The sequence below is a fragment of the Macrobrachium nipponense genome, chromosome 14 (assembly GCF_015104395.2).
Source record: "Macrobrachium nipponense isolate FS-2020 chromosome 14, ASM1510439v2, whole genome shotgun sequence".
Lineage (NCBI taxonomy): Eukaryota > Metazoa > Arthropoda > Malacostraca > Decapoda > Palaemonidae > Macrobrachium > Macrobrachium nipponense.
The window spans coordinates 62,698,798-62,715,667 of record NC_087207.1 but is presented as its reverse complement, the minus strand read 5'-3'; the positions used below and the strand labels follow the sequence as shown (position 1 = coordinate 62,715,667).

Sequence of the window (16,870 nt, the reverse complement as noted above, 5' to 3'; positions counted from 1 at the left end):
AGACATTCCTCCTGAAAGCAAGGCTGAAAGATATTAAAAATCGAGTTTGGCGATCGAGAGCAAACGGCCAAAATCTCGGAGACAAGTTGTCAGTAATTCCACAGATCTTCGCAAGTCAGCTCCGTCCATGGAAAAAACAAAAGGAAGAACCTTGCCAGAAATTAGTACCCCTTCAATATACCCCTTCCACGTGCTAAACATTCACACGGATGCCTTCCCTGTTCCGGATGGGGTGGGGGGGATATTGCTCAATTCAAGCAAGTTCAGGGGACTTGGTCAGTTCAGTTACCGCCAGCCTTCACATAAACGTCCATGGAAGCAATGGGGCCGTTAGTCTTTTACCCTGAAGAGGACCTCCTTCCCCCCGAAGAAGTCTCATCTAAGACTAGTTTTGGGGACAGTGCAGTTGCGGGTAGTACATTGCATCAACTAGAGGAGGGTCCCAAGTCCAAAACCACGTGGAATTCATGTCATGATTAGGCCATCTTTGCGGCTAGCAGACAAACACAGAGTGGTATACTGTCCGCCAACTCACCTGGCGTGGGGGTAAGAAACTGTGATAGCAGACGCTTTGTCCCGGTCCAGGTCCCTCTGGACAATCAGCAAATGGTCCCTGGACGACGGGTCATTTCCAGTGGATATGAGGAGAGTCCCAGGTCTCCAAGTAGATTCATTCTTGCCTCACAAGCGAACCACAAGCTCCCTTGCCTATGTGGCCCCCAACCCTGGACCCTTTGGGCTTGATGCCACGGGCGCCCTGTCGTTAGATTGGAATCACAATGGGAGGAAAATTTATGTTTTTCCTCCAGTGAATCTTCCTTTTGAAAGTCTTGAAGCAAAGCTGAGGACTTTCAAGGGGACTAGTAGCTCTGATTGCTCCAGACTGGCCAAAAAGCAACTGGTATAATCTGCTTATGGAATTGGGTCATCCGACCTCAACGGATTCCCAATCCCAAACTGTTCGCAATCAGTACCAAATGAGGACTGTGTTCGCTTACCTTCCCAGGAATTATTCAGACCCTAACTTTATGGGACTTCATGAAGTTGCGGCTAACAAAGATGCTAACATTTGATCCACCCCCCCCCCCCCCCCCCCCCAAAAACATCCTCCTTTCCTAGAATTCCGATAAAAGAGAGTCAAACTATTAGACAATATGACTCAGCTGTTAAAAAATTAGCATCCTTCCTGAAAGAATCACTACAACATGACAGTTAACTTAGCTATATCCTTTTTCAGGTCCTTGTTTGAAAAAAGGCTTAGCAGCTAGCACTATTACTACTCATAAATCGGCTTTGAAGAAAATCTTTCAGTTGGGTTTCCAGATAGACCTAACAGAATCTTACTTTACGTCTATTCCCAAAGCCTGTGCTAGACTTAGACCTTCTCAAGGCCTACTGCAGTTTCATGGTTCTTAAATATGTCCTCAAAACTAGCCTCAGATACTGACAACTCGTCTTGCACATTCATAATGCTTCTTAGAAAGACGTTATTTTTATTAAGCCTGGCTTCAGGAGCCAGAATTTCAGAACTGTCGGCTCTATCCGAGATGCGGGTCATGTGGAATTCCTCCCCTCAGGAGAAGTCCTACTTTTCCCCGGATCGTAGCTTTTAGCTAAAAATGAGGATCCCCTTGCAAGGTGGGCTCCTTGGAAAGTCATCCCACTTCCGCAAGATCCTTCTCTCTGCCCAGTATCAACTTTAAGAGCCTTTCTATCTCGTACATCCTCAAGATCCTCAGGTTCTCTCTTTATAGAGAAAAAGGTGGCACTTTATCAGTAAAAGGAATCAGACAACAGATCCTTTACTTCATTAAACAAGCCAATCCTGATTCATTTCCAAAAGCACATGACATCAGAGGAGTAGCCACCTCAATTAATTACTTCCAACATATGAACTTTGAGGATCTTAAAAAGTATACTGGATGGAAATCTCCGACAGTCTTTAAACGTCATTACCTAAAGTCCTTGGAATCTTTAAAATTTCTGCAGTAGCAGCGGGAAAACATTGTTTCTCCTGATACTGCATAGTAGTTGTAGTATAGATCCAGGTCTCCTTTCTACCTACCATCATCCAACATGCCTCACCCCTATTGCCATGCTACTCGGAATACTCTAGCCTTAGCCGCTAGAATCATATTGGGTGGATTGTCCCTTATTTTTTTGCTAGGGACATCCATGCTATGTACATATAGTACTTCAGTGTAACCTACCCTTATTTTTATGCTAGGGTAGAACACAATGTGTTTGTATATTTTGTAATATCTTTAATTAAGTGAATCATTCTTTATTGTTTTGCCATTACATTATTTAAGTGTTACTATGTCTAATATAAGTTAATTTTAAGTACTTTATATTGATTGCTTTCTTTATCATGCCATTGTTTAGGATAAGTTAGCTTTACGTACTTTGTTTGTATACTGTAATGTCCCTGATTCACTTATATTATATATCTCTTTTTACTATGGTTTCATTTGTCCCTTTATTCCCATCTTGTCTGTTTCTCTGGTTACTATTTCATAGGCCGACACGAGCTGAGCCCAGAAAAGGGATTTTGACGTAGGAAAAATCTATTTCTGGGTGATTGGCTCGTGTCGCCCTATGAAACCCACCCTGTTTTTCTTTTACCCACCCTGCAGGACAAGATGTTCATAGATTAAGGATGACCGCTAGGGGCGCTGCTGTCCGTGGCGTCGGTAGTAGTAGTAGTAGCGGCCGCATCACCCTTTAGTATCAGCTCTCTCTGGTGAGGATTTTATGTTGGAAGGTCTAAAATGGTGATGGACTCGTGGTAGTGATCCACTCGCTATATTCTCATACCGACACTTCTTTTATAGAGTGAGCGAGTCAGTTTACTGACATTTTCTTAATTTTGTTTTTCTCTGGTAATTTTAGATTAATTTTACCTAGAAATAATGATCTTAAGGATATTTCATAGGGCGACACGAGCCAATCACCCAGAAAAAGGATTTTGACGTAGGAAAAATCTATTTCTGGGTGATTGGCTCGTGTCGCCTTATGAAAGGATCCTTAATATCATTCTTTCTAGGCAAAATTAATCTAAAATTACCAGAGAGAAAAAACAAAATTAAGAAAATGTCAGTAAAACTGACTCGCTCACTCTATAAAAGAAGTGTCGGTATGAGAAGGGTACGAGTGGGATCACTACCACGAGACATTCACCATTTAAGACCTTCCAATCAAAATCCCCACTAGAGAGAGCTGATACTAACGGGTGATGCGGCCGCTACTACTACTACTAGGGACGCCACGGACAGCAGCGCCCCTAGCGGTCATCCTTAATCTATGAACATCTTGTCCTGCAGGGAGGGCAAACAAATACAGGGTGGGTTTCATAGGGCGACACGAGCCAATCACCCAGAAATAGATTTTTCCTACGTCAAAATCCTAGGGCTGGCTCAGCTCGTGTCGGCCTATGAAAGAGTACCAGAGAAACAGACAAGATGGGAAAAAGGACAAATGAAAATCAGTTGTAAAAAAGAGAGAGATAATATAAGTGAATCAGATATTACAGAATACAAACTAAGTACTTAAAGCTAACTTATTCTAAACAATGACATAAAAAGAAAGCCAATAATATAAAGTACTTAAAATTAACTTATATTAAACATAGTAATATACAATAATGCAATGCAATTAAACAAAATAGATTCACTTAAAATTATTTTACATAATATACAAACACATTGTGTCCTACCCTAGCATAAAAATAAGGGTAGGTACACTGAAGTACATTATAAGTACATAGTGTGGATGTCCCTAGCAAAAAAAAAAAAAAAAAAAAAATAAGGGGACAATCCACCAATATGATCTCAGTGGCTAAGGCTAGAGTATCCGAGTTAGCATGGGCGATAGGGTGAGGCATGTTGGACGAGGTAGGTAGAAAGGAGACCTGATCTTATTTTACTATGGGGGGGGGACTACTATGCAGTATCAGGAGAAACCAATGTTTCCGCTGCTACTGCCAGAAAAATTTTAAAGATTCCAAGGACTTTAGGTAGTGACGTTTAAAGACTGTCGGAGATTTCCATCCAGTATACTTTTTAAGATCCTCAAAGTTCATATGTTGAAAGTAGTTAATTGAGGTGGCTACTCCCCTGATGTCATGTGCTTTTGGAAATGAATCAGGATTGGCTGTTTAATGAAGTAAAGGATCTGTTGTCTAATTCCTTTTAACTGATAAAGTACCACCTTTTTCTCTCATGAAGAGAGAAACCTGAGGATCTTGAGGATGTGCGAGATAGAAAGGCTCTTAAAGTTGATACTGGGCAGAGAGAAGATCTTGTGGAAGTGGGATGACTTTCCAAGGAGCCCACCTTGCAAGAGGATCCTCATTTTTAGCCAAAAAGCTACGATCCGGAGGAAGCAGAACTTCTCCTGAGGGGAGGAATTCCACATGACCCGCATCTCTGGATAGAGCCGACAGTTCTGAAATTCTGGCTCCTGAAGCTAGGCTTAATAAGAATAACGTCTTCCTAAGAAGTATTATGAATGTACAAGACGAGTTGTCAGTATCTGATGCTAGTTTGAGGACATCATTTAAGAACCATGAGACTGCAGTAGGCTTTGAGAAGGTCTAAGTCTAGCACAGGCTTTAGGGATAGACGTAAAGTAAGATTTCAGTTAGTCTATCTGGAAACCCCAACTGGAGATCTTCTTCAAAGCCAATTTTATGAGTAGTAATAGTGCTAGCTGCTAAACCTTTTTCAAACAAGGATCTGAAAAAAGGATATAGCTAAGTTTAACTGTCATGGTTGTAGTGTTTGATTCTTTCAGGAAGGATGCTAATTTTTTAACAGCTGAGTCATATTGTCTATAGTTGACTCTCTCTTATCTGATTCTAGGAAGAGGATGTTTGTGGATCAATGTTAGCATCTTTGTTAGCCGCAAACTTCATGAAGTCCATAAAGTTAGGGTCTGAAGAATTCCTGAGGAAGCGAACACAGTCCTCATTTGTACTGATTGTGAAAGCTTGGGATTGGGAATCCGTTTGAGGTCGGAGACCCAATTCCAGAAGCAGAGGATACCGGTTGCTCTTGGGCCAGTCTGGAGCAATCAGGGCTACTAGTCCCTTGAAAGTCCTCAGCTTGCTCAAGACTTTCAAGAGAAGATTCACTGGAGGAAAGACATAAATTTTTCTCCACTGATTCCAAATCTCAACGACAAGGGCGTCCGTGGCATAAGCCAGAGGGTCCAGGTTGGGGGCCACACATTAAGGGAGCTTGTGGTTTGCTTGTGAAGCGAAGAGATCTACTTGGAGATCTGGGACTCTCCGGCAATATCCACTGGAATGACCTGTCGTCCAGGGACCATTCTGATTCCAGAGGGACCGACCGGGACAAAGCGTCTGCTATCACATTTCTTACCCCCGCCAGGTGAGTGGTGGACAGATGCCATTTGTGTTTGTCTGCTAGTGCAAAGATGGCTATCATGACATGGTTCAACATGGTTTTTGGATTTGGACCCTCCTCTGTTGATGCAATGAACTACCACTGCACTGTCCAAAACTATCTTAGATGAGACTTTTTCGGGGGAAGAAGTCTCTTCAGGGTAAGAAATACTGCCATTGCCTCCAAGACGTTTATGTGGACTGGCGGAACTGAACTGACCAAGTCCCCTGAACTTGTTTGAATTGAGAATATCCCCCCACCCGGACAGGGAGGCATCCGTGTGAATGGTTAACAATGGAAGGGGATATTGAAGGGGTACTAGTTTGGCCAGGTTCTTCACTTTTGTCCATGGACGGAGCTGATTGCGAAGGATCTGTGGAATTACTGACAATTGTCTCGAGATTTGGCGTTTGCTCTCGACCGCCAAACTCGGTTTATATCTTTCAGCCTTGCTTTCAGGAGGATGTCTGTCACCGAGGCAAACTGAAGAGAATCTAGGATTCTTTCCTGGCTTCTCCTTGATGTTTGTTTGCATTTGAGAAATTGTTTCACAGACTTGGCTATTTCTTTCCGTTTGACCACTGGAATTGACAGATTGTGGGAAGACAAATCCCATTGGATTCCTAGCCACTGAAAACGAGACTCTGGAGTAAGTCTGGATTTCGTCTTGTTTATCTGGAACCCAGATGTTCCAGAAATTGAACTACCTTTTTCGTGGCTTTGAGACATTCCTCGACTGTTGGTGCCCAGATCAACCAATCGTCGAGGTATGCTGCTACCATTATCCCCTGAGTTCTCAATTGTTGAACCACCACTTCTGCTATTTTCGAGAATACCCTGGGGGCTTACATTCAGACCGAAGGGCATCACTTTGATGAGAACGTCTGATTTCCTAGTTGAAGCCTAGGAATGGGCGGAAGTGCCTGGCTATAGGGATATGATAGTATGCGTCTGTAAGATCGATGGAGCATGTGACGGCTCCACGAGAAGTAAGGTCCTTACCTGCGAGATGGTAAGCATTTTGAACTTGTCGCAACGAATGAAAGAGTTAGCTTTGACAAGTCTAAGATTACCCTTCTTTTTGTTGAGCCTTTCTTTGGCACGCTGAATAAGCGGACCTTGAAATTTTAGATGCTTGACTCTCGCAATAGCTCCTTTCTGAAGGAGTTCGCTCGCATAATCTGTCAATTCCTTTGAAGGTTCCTGATAAAAGGATTTGATTGGAGGGGGATCTTTGATCCAACTCCAACCCAATCCCTTGGACACTGCTCTGTGCCCAATTGCTGAACCCCCACCTGACGGAAGAGGAACAGCCTCCCTCCTACCTGGGGAGCCTCACTGTTGTTGGCGGTTGACCTCCACGCCCTCCTCTGAACTGCCTACCCCTTGTCGCTCTTCCTGTGCCCCGCTGGCGAAAGTGGCCTCTCGCTCTGCTACCTCTCGACTGCCTATTAAAGGGAGGGTAAGCCTGACCTTCATACATAGGGTGAAGGCCGCGAGAGTGCGTAGGAGGTCGAGGGTTGCGACTGGGGAGACAACAGGAGGATGGGTTGGGTCTGTTTTTTGAGGTTTGAAAGGATTGTCCTGTTGGGTACTGGGATGCTTGAACGAACTGCTGTTGCTGCTGATGTTTTTTGGTAAGCTGGAACCTTTTACCAGACTTCTTTAGTTTCTTACCAGCAGCGGGGGCGGATTCTTGTTTCCTCTTAGAGGAGATACCCCACCTAGCTCTAAGGCTCTGGTTGAGCCTAGCAGCCTCATGGTGCACCTCATTCACAGCGGACTCTGGGAAGAGGTCCGCCCCCCACATGCTGGAAGCCAGGAGTCTATTAGGTTCGTGCCTAATAGTGCATTCCTGCAGAACGTGCTTTCGGCAGTTCCTCCTAGCTTGGAAGAAGTCGAAAGCATCCGTCTGAACTGTTTGAAGCTGAGACTGGCCAGAATCTTAAATAGAGGTTCTGTGCCATACGATAGAGCAGCCATCTCAGTGATAATAAGAGAGTTGAGGGATCTTCCAAACCTAGTTCGGGCGTCGAACTCTGCTGGATCAAGGTATCAGGCAGCCTTGGAAGCTTTTCCCCAAACTGGTCCATTGCACAGTCCGGTTTGAGCTTACCAAGCGTGAATGTGGCAGGCAAGTTCTCCCACAATTCTCCGAAGGCTGGAAAGAGCGGAGAAGTAGAATCCGCATTCCCTCAGCTGTGGCATGGGCTCATCCTTGAGGACTGCCTGAAGAGTCGCTTCCACTATTTTGGTAGCGAACGGAAGAGAAGCCTCCTCCTCCGTCGCAAAAATAGTGAAAGGACTCTTGAAAGCCTGGAGCTTAGTGTTGGTACACTCCCAGTCCTCAATGGCAGTGAACCCATTCCCGCTGAGCGTGCTCTCTACTATAAAAGCACGTTCTCTCTGGAGATCTTGTCCTCCCTAGTGAGGGCCGCCACGGTCAGCCTAGCATATCCAATGAAAGGCTGCGTCAATCCCGGAGGATAAAACTCGAAGTCCTCAATCCTTCGAGTTCCACACTCCGGGACAGAGATCATACCGTCCTTGAATGGAGCGTAAGCGGCCACTCTCCATGGGTTATCCATGAGAGGCTGGTAGCGCTCATAAGGAGGTAGATGGAGAATGCCAGCACCTGCTACTGGGGAGACTGGATGAGGAGCCTGAGCAAGCCCAGCTACTCGGTCCTCATTCTCTCTAACTCTGTTAGAGATCTTGGATGGACTGGCCCGACTGACTAAGGGTGCTCGACAGCTGTGCAAACATCTGTTCGAACTTGGTTGGTTCCGAGGGCGACCTGCGAGCCTACCATCTCTCCTACCTGTTGCATCACCACTGCTGAGAAGGCAGTGGGATCAAAGGTGCTCGGTCCCGCTACTCCAACCGGCGTTGCCGGAGTGGATGCGGTGGAGGCCGGAGAAGGCATTGGCTCAGCAGGAGCGCGAGCCTTCTCCTTAGAAGCCTTGCTTCTAGAGCTCTTGGAGTATGAAGAGCTCGGCTTAGCTTCACCGCGTCAGCATAGAAGTCGAAGACTTCTTAACTGAAGAAGACGACGACGAACTTTTTAGAAGTCGTCTTATGGAGGGTCTTCTGTTCTCTCTGTCCCTTCACCTTTGGGGGTACAGAGAGAGCGGGAGAGCGGGCAGGGATCTCAGATCCCGTAAAGCCTTGGAAAGAAGCAGTAGAAGGGACAGGAGAAGATCCAGGAGCCCGACACACCTACCTCAACCAATAAATCCTCCGCACCTACCGCCATAGGCTCAATATTTAGGTCCAAGGTTGCGACGTCTGGACCGGCTCTTGCGTGGCCACGGCCCCGAACGACTGCTGCACCTCTTGCTGGATGGAGGCGATGAGAGGGGCTGCAGAGATAGGGTCAACGTATCCTGTTGATTTGCCGCCGCGGGGAGACCTGGACGGCCAGCTTCTTATCCAAGATGTATGGCTGGCCCTTGGCGGCGTTCTTCCCGAAGCCGCCCACCCAAGCCTTCAGGGTTGCTAGGGCGACTTCCCTCACGCCGGCAGCCTGAAAGAGAAGGCGAAATGAAGCTTCTAGTGGCGGGGACGGGGTTTAACAAGCTTATGACTAAGTGTTGTTAGTAATACGATAAAGAAGTCTAAAATCGACTTACCCCCCCAACCAGCTGACTGACAAGGTCATAACAGATGGCGCAGGCTTCCGGGTGCCAGACGATCATGGCGTTGTGGGTCGTAGCACACGCGGCGTGAGTCCTGCACTCATCGTGGGCGCAGGGGTCGTACAGAGTCACATTGCACCCTAGGACCTGACAGTTGGTAGCCTGTAAGTGAAAGATAACATAAAGCATCAGGAGAACACTTACAGCCTAACAATTGCTCCGCTGCATGCCGGAGCGAGAAAGTTAGATTAAACCAGAGCCCCGCCATAATACGTGTGGTAACAAGATGGTTGGAGTTTGTCCAAGGCTACGCCAGAGACAAGAGAAAGAATCCAACCAGGTGTGGTGGTGAGAGATGAAACCACGACGGAAAACGACGGAGATGGTATACACACAGTTATATAATACTAAAATTCACCGTAAAATTAGGGTATATCCTTATATATACGAAATATCAATCTTTTCCCGTCTACTAGAAGAGTGCCCGGGTAAGAAGCAAGCTTCCTCCGGTAGCGGGAAAAAAGGGAAGGATATAGTAGGCAAGCAATAGACCACTAGTAGTGACCACCCCGCCCGCTGGCGGAGCCAGACGAACTATAACCAAAGGTGCCCCGGCTGCGGCGGATGGCTCCATTCGTTATAGTAGGGGAAAGTGGACTAGCAATGGTGGGGGGGGGGTTCCCGGCGTAACGCGGCGGGAGAGAGAGAGAGGGGGGGGGGGGTGGCCTACTCCTCCCCGTCCCAACAACTACCCGCTCGGTGACCCGGTACCCGAAACAAGTGGTCGCCCTATACCCCAGCTGGGAAGAACCCCTGGCCTCCTCAGAGAAGGAGGGAGGAAGGCTACTGAGGTTGTCATGGCAACCAAGGGGTCCCCCAGACCCTCCTATACCTGGTAGGGAGGGAAGGGGAAGGGTAAGGTGCGATGGAACACGTGACCGCAAGTGGCCTAAGCCGCGATAGCAACACAACCGTGGGAGGGCCACGTGAACCAGGCTGTACCAATACATGGGACATGCACCCCTAGGCTAGCCTAACACCCTAAATAGAACTAAAATTACATCGTAAAGGTGGAAAAAGACACTTTTAGTAAAAGAAAAAGAAGCCCCAGGAGGAGGCAAACGTTCCGAGGAACAGTAGAACTACTTGGAGCCAGCGATAGCCGATGAAGAGCAAGAGCCGGGATGCTGGGCCAGAGACACAGAATAGCCCTAAATACCAAACTAAGAGAAATGGTAAACGGGCTAACCTAGCTAAAAAGGCGATGTAAAAAACGATGAACGTGATATAGTAAGCCCATAAGTACAAGAAGTCCCAGTATGGAAGACCGGGAATTCTTAACATGAGGCAGCATGGCGCCGCCACGAGTCGACCGGGAAACCGTATATGACCTATTAGAAGGAAAATACTGGTCTCTGGAAGACTAAAATACGGTAAAATACTACTTATGAGGCACTTAACTTAGCCGATGCGATGGCAGCACGTTCCATGATAGATAAGGAGGTAAATCCAAAGATATACAGCACAAGTGAAAAAATGCGTACAGCGCGTACTGTCTAATAATTAAGGATGACCGCTAGGGGCGCTGCTGTCCGTGGCGTCCCTAGTAGTAGTAGTAGCGGCCACATCACCCTTTAGTATCAGCTTCTCTCTAGTGGGGATTTTGATTGGAAGGTCTAAATGGTGAAATGTCTCGTGGTAGTGATCCCACTCGCCCCTATTCTCATACCGACACTTCTTTTATAGAGTGAGCGAGTCAGTTTTACTGACATTTTCTTAATTTTGTTTTTCTCTGGTAATTTTAGATTAATTTTGCCTAGAAAGAATGATATTAAGGATCCTTTCATAGGCCGACACGAGCTGAGCCCAGAAATAGATTTTTCCTACGTCAAAATCCCTTTATTTTCTCATGAAAATAACATCAAAATAAACTAATTAAGAGATTATTTTCATCGGAAAACCCAGTGAATAGGCGAATTTCCCACAAATAATGGGTAAATATTGCCCAGAGCGAAATTCGCGAAACTGTAAGTCCGTGAATCCAGAGAATGCGAATACGGGGGGCCCACCGTACCGCCATCTTGGCTTACTCAAAGAAATTAGATGCATTTACCCTCTTGGTTGCAGAACTCAAGAGATAGCTACAGCCAAACACAGCAGTCCACCCAGGAAGATCATACTGCTGGTTACAATAGACTGTGATGGTGTCATGGACGAAGTTGAAAGCCACTCCACTGCTCAACAGGAAAAGGAGATATGCCACCTAAGTGGAAACCACAGGCAGATGATGTCAAGACATTGGACTTTAGGGTAAACTGCTGATCAAGGCCAGGGTCTTGGAGACAGCAAAGATGGCAAAACAGAGTATCCTGACATCTCCTACAGTAACCAGATGGACTCCTAAGATACGTATACGTGATGGATAGCGATGAATCTTCAAGAAAAAACCATCGTCGTAGAAATATGGGGAGAGATCGATCCTCAGAGCAGTGACAACTATACATACAGTAGGCAGAACCCATGACGTCGCATGCCCATTCCCGACATCACACAAGAGAACTGTCGCAAAGAGCAAAATAACATTTGAGTAGCAGAAAACTTAAAGTAAAATAGTATTACAAATATACCACTACCAGCTGAACATCATATGAAAACGATGTTCACAGCAAACTGTGAGGTTGGTATCCCCGGACGACGACATGAATTGTTCGGCAGGAAAGGGCTCCAAAACAGCAAGGAACCCACCGCTGACAGCACTGACTGCTGAAAGACACTTCTTCACAGCACAAACACACAAGTCAAAAAACAAAGTAATATGGCATCTCTGTCAGATGGAAGTGAAGAAGGGGGTTCTCAAGTTGTGGGAGAGTGCCTCCACTGCCAGATTCCAAACAAACGAAAAACAGGGCTGGCAACTTCAGAATCTGTAACTATATGAAATACTCTCTCCCTCAGGAAGATGCAACCTGAGAGAGACTAAAATATTATATGTGAGGATGGAGGGAAAGACGGATAATAGCTGTAAAGCCCACGCCCCAATCCTACTAAAATGATAAGGGAAAGAGGCGAGACGACAAACACAACTGCTCCTGCAAGAAGGGAAGATAAAATCGTCCGCCGTTAAAATTTGTCCCGAACATCCCACAACGCACACATTCTGAAAGACTAAAACATTAAAGTTCCCAGGCATGTGTGAAAGATACATAAAAATATAAATGTCAATACACAATTTTCAAATCAAAACACTAAAGCAAAGTAAGGGGTCTTGTCTCTCTGATGGGGCAATACTCTTTCAGGAGACGAACTAGCCCATCACCCATAATGTAAGCGATGCCGATGCAGAGTTAAAGACGTATCTACTGCAACAGCATCTATCCCAAGGAAGTTCAACACGGCAACAAAGAAGGTTGTATAACACGTTGACGTCCACAGAACTTCTAGCAGAATAAAAAGAAATAAAGCGTAGGCTACAATAAAAAACTGGCTTGGAAAAGGAGAGTGAAGCAAAACTCCGGTCTCCATGGAGGTAAAAGAAAGACCGGCATATTGTGGGGGTCTGAACTTGGTTGAAGAACAAACATCCACCACGTATATGCAAGAGTTACTGGATGCCACAGATTCCTTGTTTTTACAATCTTTGATTGATTTTACTGGTTTCCACCTAGCACTAGAAGATTTATCCTGTTGGTAAGACTGAAGGTTTGTTCTGCATATGAACAAATCAATTTTGTAACAGCAATGCTATAGTTACAGCAGCTGTGTGCACTGTCCCTCTGGCAAACAGTGGATTGTACTAGGTATTTACAATGATAAAGGGGACGTTTGGGTTTAACATATTAGCAGTAAGAAAAAAAATCATGAGAAAAAGTCAAATGTGTGCCGTATATATCTATCAAGTATCTATCATGTAACTAGAACACCAGCATATAACAGATTGACACTGCTTATAAGGACATGGCTGTGACAACTGGATAAGAAAAACCCAGTGGGTGACATTCTTTGAGTAATAATGAGAACTTTTATGATAAAATTATTTTGATATATACTTTCTTTGCACTTATTTCAATATACTTACCAACTGTTAAAATATATCTTTGCACTGTTAAGTGCTATTGGCATTAAAAAAAAAAAAGACGAATGGCTGACCAGGTGGTGTTAGAATGTTTGTGTTCTTGTCAGAATTCTTCCTGACCACCCACTAGGAGGTGAGGAGGATGGGCAGGGTTCCACTTAATAACAGGCAAGTATCCAAATAATTTCATAATGAAAAATTCTCATTATTTGGAGTGAATCTTACCTACTGTTAAAGTTAGCTGATTACATACCACATTGAAACAGGATGGTGGGTTAGTTCAGCTGGAAAAAAGAACTGGTCAGCCAAGTGAACTAAAGCTTTATTTAGTAGAGAAAAGCTTCTAAACATTCTTACCTGTTGTGTGATCCTTCCTGGTGAGCGCTGCTGCCAGAGGGTAGACCCACAGCAGAGTTTCACTGACTCTTCTACCAGAATCGAAGCCCACAATGACAACCCAAACTAAAGACAACAGCTACCTTACAATATGAAGGTATGTTCCTATACACCACCTTAATTTGTTTGTTTGTTTGTATGGTGTTTTTACGTTGCATGGAACCAGTGGTTATTCAGCAACAGGACCAACGGCTCTACATGACTTCCGAACCACGTCGAGAGTGAACTTCTATCACCAAAAATACACATCTCTCACTCCTCAATGGAATGGCCGAGAATCGAACCCGCAACCACCGAGGTGGGACGCCAACACCATACTAACCACGCCACTCAGGCGCTTGTGTGTGTACCTTAATGCTCCCCAATTCAACACCAGGATCCTAACTACTAACAATAGCAGACAAAAGAAGAATATTCTCTTATTTGGTTCGGGAGAGAATTGTCCAAGCTGCGATGATAGGACTTAAGAACTTAAGAATTCCCAAATGCAATTTCAACATCTCACAAGCAAAGCAAAGCAAAAACTGAGTTACACCTCCACTAAGAAGCCTCAGCAACCTTATAGAGCAAAAGGTTTTAAAGGAACTTAAAAGTTGTGCTTACAGCATGGATATCATGAGGCTTAACTTTCAACAGCAGTAAAAAGTCAGGATTCAATTTTGGGTGTGCTGACTGAATTAAGCAACATAAAAAAAAATAAATGAAGCAATCTTGAGCATAAGAATATTAGGCATCCTAACACCACAGAATAAATTCTTAACTTCTCCTCTTAAAGGTTTAAGTCTCTCCAGGTAAATCCTTAAAGCTCTACCTGGACACAGTAGGGCCTCCTCTTCACTGCCTACTAGACCAGTTAAATTAAGCACTTTCACAAATCTGGGAAGAGCTTTTGCTTTGATGTCCTTTTTAGCCCACATTAAAAGAGAGGGCCCACATTAAAAGAGGATGAAGCGAACAGTACAAGAGAGGGCTTGAAGCTCACTAATATGCTTAGCTGTAGCAAGAGCTACGAGAAAGTGTCTTTAAGTTTAAGATCTTAAGAGTAGTTTTGGCCAAAAGCTCAAACTGAGATACGTATCGTCAAATATTTAGGACTATACAGGCAGTCCCCGGTTATTGGCGGACTTGGTTAATGGCGATAAGGTTTTATAGCGCTTGTCTGGTGCCATAAAATCAGCAATTTATGGCACCATAATGGGCTGAGTTCCGGTTATCGGCACCATAACATACCTAAAGGAGGCGCCATTAACCGGTTATCAGCGCCAATAATTGGATATCAGTGCCATAAACCCCATAATTCACCAAGTTTCAGTTAATAGTGGTTTTCGCTTATCAGCACCCTGCCAAGAATGGAAACCCTGCCGACAAGCGGGGTCTACCTGTATATCCAAATTCCATCCTAAAACACTATAAGAAGACTTTGGGGTTTCCAGTTCAAAAAATCACAACACCTCTTTCAAATCTAAATTGTGAGCAAATACGTATTCAAGTATGTTGCAAAACCGAAGACAACTAGAGCGACAGCCTTGAATTGACAGAACAGAAAGTTGCTTTGCATGCTTAAGATACCAGAACTTAATTAGCTTATCTGTGTTACAGGTGCTGAATATTCCTTGGTAAAAGCACCAAGATCGATAAATTGACCACTGCTGTTGATTTGCTGATACAGTTTTACAGTGAAGGGTCTTCTAGATTTCAGGAGTGATTCCTTAGCCACTACTGAAAAGCCTCTAGCTCTAAAGAGACGGTCGACAGTTTCCATGTGGTCAGACGAAGAATATCGAGGTTTTCTCATATGAGACTGTCTCAAAAGATCTTTCCTGAATGGTAGACAATAAAGAACATCTGCTGCCAAGAGAGGTAGCATGGGAAACAATTCTCTTTGGGTCTACCAAGGGGCTGTCTACGCCATCCCTATACTAATAGTTAAAAAGGGATAACAGCAGAAGTACAGTCACCTCTCAATTAATGTTTTTTTTCTTTAACAAGAGCTAGAAAATATTTTAAAATGTTTAAAAAATGCAAAAATTTTGATTTCACGCGAATTGGCGCCTGAGCGCTGTTTTCAAATCATCACCGCTGCAGACAGCAGACATCGACATAAACAAAGACATAGCACAGTATGTATTTATTAATAAAGTGAAAAACTTTGTTTATTTATTAATAAAACAAAAGATTTTGTTTATTTATTAATAACGCCAAAAATCTATAAATAAAAAATTCAACACGAAATGAGAATCAGCTTTGTTCCGACATTGACATAATTGTCAGGCTACTGATGGCTACGTATAATTACCCACATAACGAATAATATGCATCTTTTCCATGAGTCTTTCAAAAAGTTATGCATTACTTCACTGTATCCAATAACATTGTATGTACGTATTCTCATATAAAACAATAACATGGCAGTCAATGTTTCGCTTTGGAAATCAGCTGATGGCAAATACGAGTTTATTTTGCTGTATTTAACTCAGTTCTGTGTGAATTTTCTTGCTTCTAGTTAGCATAAAAGAATATCTAGATACTTTACTTATATGAGTCAAGGTCATTTTTTGTTATAAGATGAATTTTTAAGTCGAAATATGGCTTGAATAAGTCTCAGTGTGAACTAGTTTATTTTTTTGTAAACAGATTGCATTGGGAGCATCTTTACTGCGTAAAAAAAAAAAAGAAGACGTGATTCCGTTTGCTATTTTCACTTGATTTCATCGTAATACGAGCTTTATGTTATTTATCTTTTATTTGCGTGAAAACAACAATAAAATTTGTTTCAAGCCCAATAGTTTTGATTAAAATAATTTTCTCCCAATTTTATCAGCAGTTGTATTTGATGGCATAACTTTACTGGATTTTTATCCTTGTTGTCAATGCATGATAACGGTCATTAGCAGCTTTAACAGTTTTCTCAGCTTCAGCTACAACTTGGTTTAAATTTAACAGTATATTTCCTTGCTGATCTTTGATCTATAGCAAATAAAGTTATTACATAAAAATATATCAGTCCTATTCTACAATTCAGTTGTACAATGGTTGAAATACAAGACAAATGGATGTTGCTGTTATCCAATTCAGTTGTACTTAGCAAAAAAGCACAGTTCCCCCAAGTCCAGGAACATAAACCCCCCTTATTCCTGTTATTTCATATGGGAAAAATATGTTTAAATAACACGTTTTTAATCAACACGAGCTCTCCAGGAACGTAACCCTCGCATTAATTGAGAAGTTACTGTATGAAAAAAAAAAAGCTAAAGACATATACTACTTTTAACATCCAGAAAGGGACAGAAAATGAGTTACTAATGGCATGTTGCATGAAAATTTACAGAATTATAAGGGTTTAAAAAATTGGATCA

At 43.6% G+C, this 16,870-nt stretch overlaps 1 protein-coding gene across 3 annotated transcripts in view; it reads right to left on the bottom strand.

Annotated features, from left to right (window-relative positions):
* The window catches only part of LOC135226558 (tigger transposable element-derived protein 4-like), a 102,466-nt gene that overhangs the window by 42,691 nt on the left and 42,905 nt on the right, over positions 1–16,870 (bottom strand). The window lies entirely within an intron of this gene.